Genomic DNA, 3,299 nt, shown 5'->3' with positions numbered 1-3,299 from the left:
TCCCTGTGCTTTGCCAAGCTTGTTTCAAGTAGGTGCTTTAGACCACTGAGCCATTTCTCCAGCCCCCTTGCTTGTTTTTAGTACTAGGAGTTGACGAGGGCTTCATGCATGCTGGCAAACACTGTGTTACTGAGATAGCAGGCATCTTAATTGAGGAAAGAATAGAAAGAGTTGCTGGAGATGCCACAGGTGCTAGAAAACTAAAAAGAAAAAAAACAGAACAAAGAGGTAGCAACTGCAAGAAGTAGATGAGGTGATACAGCGCCGAAGATGAGATTACTGGGATCAAACACTGAGGAGCATCCTGGGAGCCCAGCCCGCAGAAGAACGTAACAACTGGTTTACCCTGGCACCTCGGTGTCTCGGAAGAGGTCCCTTGGCGCTGTGACTCAGACCTTGGAGGAGTGCTTCTGGCCGGTGCCCATCCTTCTGAGGAATGTGATGAGGCTTGCTCTGAGAGCATGTGGAGAAGTCCAGAGCGGGCACCAACTGCTGCTGCTGGCATGAGGAGCTGTTGCCTAGGTGACAGCAAAAGAAACAGGAAGCAAACAGGAAGAAGCGAGTCTTTTCTCCCTTCACTCTGCCTTCTGATCTCCTGCTGTTGGCAGACGCTAACACAGAGCCAGGCCAGCGGAGGAAAAATGTAAATTGCAGAGATCCCATTTCAGCACCCACAGAGCAGACCACAAGAGGGGTGGGCTTGAGGCTCAGGGTCGAGTTGTTTTATGACCAGCACAGTCAGTGTTCAAATTATAAACAAAGAAATGAGAGAGATGATCTAGGGCACCTCCCTGGGTTCTGGCTTTAGTTACTAAAGAAATAGTGGCGAGAGGTTTGGTACATGCAGAACAGGGAGGAGCTTATTTGTAACATGAGAAGAGCCCTTCTGGGGTTGATAAATTTAGTTCGAGAAGCTTGGAGTCTAACATAGCACAATTCAAAGTGTAGTCTCCTGACTCACCAGACTGGAACTTAAAAATGTATATATATATATATATATATATATGTATGAAAATAGAAAATATACATGTGAAAAAAGGGTAAATGTGTGTTTTTGCATCAGCTTTTCAACACTATGACAAAATACCAGAGATAAATAAAGGTCAAAAGATTCACTTTTGGTTATGGTTTTAGAGGTTTCAATCCTTGCTCACTTGTCACTTGACCCCATTGCCTTGGGGCCTGGGGCGAAACAGTAAATCACTGTAGGAAGCATGTGGCAGGAGCAGTGTTTTCATTTCAGAGTGGTCGGGAAGGGGAAGTGGAGCAGGGGAGAGGGAAGGAGAGGGCCCTGTGTCCCCCTCAAGGTCACCTTTCCATGATCTAACTTCCTTTCAAGAGGCCCCACCCCTTAAAGATGTCACCACTTTCCCTCCCAGTAACACTAAGCTGTTGGCCAGCCCTTTACCCTCTGGTGCTCTTGGAGGACAATCCAGACCCAAGCTGTATGAGCTATAGTATCACAAGACACATACACATTTCCATCTTAAACTTTTTTTTTTTAAATGTATATAGTACAGGGAGTACAGGGTCTCACTACACAGATTGGACTCGTAGTGATCCTTCTGTTTTCAGCCTCCCAAGTGCTGGGATTACATGTGTGTACCGCCACGTCCAGTGTCAGTCCCAGTCTCAGCACACCACATGGCATGTCAGCGATTGAACCTCTGGTCCCTGCACCTGCCTAAGTAGGCGCTTTAGTCCACTGATCTATCTGGCCAGCCCCATAACCATTATTTAATTGTAAGGAATTAGACATAGCTTTTGAATTTTAATAATTTCAAGTGTATAGGTCAGGGGCATTAAGTACATTCATAGTGTTGAACGACCATCATCACCATTTCTGGAATTTTTCCATCATCCCAACTTAAAACTCTGCACCTGCAGCATTCACTCCCCATTTACCCACAACTCCATCTCTAGTAATCACGATTCTACTTCAGGGGTCTATGAACTTTATTATTTGGGATAACTCATTTAAGTAGAATTATATGTTATTTGTCCTTTAGTTTCTGTTTTATTTCACTTAGCATAGTATCTTCAAAGTTAATCCATATTATTAGGCATGTGGCATGTCAGAACTGTATGCCTCTTAAAGGCTGAATGATATTCAATTGATATATATATATACACACATATATATATATATATATATATATATGTTTATATATACATATATCTATGCCACATTGTATACAGTTTGTTTTTATTAGTCCTAAACTAGGTAAAGCCTCACAACAGTACTTAAAGCACTTAGGGCACTAAGCGCCATGTTTCGTGCCCTCAACATTTTTGTAGGAGGACTTTCTCATAACAGCACTGGCACAGGAGGTATCTGGAAATATAATTTATTTATTTATTTATTTTTGTATTTTTTTAGGGAAGGGTCTAAAGTGTGTTCAGGGTCTTACTACTAGATCAGACTCATAGTGATCCGCCTGTTTACAGCCTCCCAAGAGCTAGGATAACAGGCTTGCGCCACCATGCCCATTCTCAATTGCCATCAGCGTGCCCCAGGGATCGAACCCCCAGCCCCTGCGCCTGCTTGCAGGCACTTTAATCTGCTGAGCTATTTGGCTGGCCCTTGGAAATACGATTTTGGACTGATATTAGGAGGTCATCAGCTTGTAAAAGAAGCAAATTTAAATCCAAGTTAGGAATTAGTGCGGTAAGGTGTCTACAGGCTTTCACAATGGTCCAGCGCCTGACGTTCTGTCATAGGCTTTCCTACAACACTGCCTCTAACGAAACTAGGCTGTCCCGAACCCCAGGGAATAGAATTGTTTACCTTTATACCAACAAGGTTGAGAAGGCCCCCAAATCTGCGTGTGGTATGTGCCTGGGCAGACTTCGAGGGGTTTGAGCTCTGCAGCCTAAAGTTCTTATGAGATTGTCTAAAACGAAGAAGCACGTCAGCAGGGCTTATGGAGCCTCCGTGGGTGCCAAGTGTGTGCGCGACAGGGTCAAGCACGCTTTCCTTATTGAAGAGCGGAAAATCGTGGTGAAAGTGTTGAAGGCACAAGCAGAGTCAGAAGGCTAAATAAAACATGAAGCTGTTGCAGTAATAAAAGATGGAACAGCTAAACAACAACAACAACAAAATTAGGAATTAGTGTTTTTGCATGCTGTAATTTGGTACAGGTCTACAGGGTGTTCAGGGTCTCACTTAGGACTGTCTCCAGGGGCCGGAGAGATGGCTCAGAGGATAAGCGCTTCCTTGGCAAAAACAAAACAAAAAACCCAAACAAGTTTTTAGGGTGCTTGGGATCTCCTTCCAGAGGTGGTTCTTAGATTCTTTC

The 3,299-nt window shown here is 44.0% G+C and overlaps 1 pseudogene; it reads left to right on the top strand.

Moving 5' to 3' along the window:
- Positions 1-2,692: 2,692 nt before the first annotated feature.
- LOC105743557 lies at positions 2,693-3,040 on the top strand (annotated as a pseudogene).
- The last annotated feature ends 259 nt before the right edge of the window (positions 3,041-3,299 follow it).

This window comes from Octodon degus, unplaced genomic scaffold, assembly GCF_000260255.1.
Source record: "Octodon degus isolate 3935 unplaced genomic scaffold, OctDeg1.0 scaffold00007, whole genome shotgun sequence".
Classification (NCBI taxonomy): Eukaryota; Metazoa; Chordata; class Mammalia; order Rodentia; family Octodontidae; genus Octodon; species Octodon degus.
The sequence above is the reverse complement of the archived record's forward strand: the minus strand, read 5'-3'. Positions and strand labels throughout refer to the sequence as shown.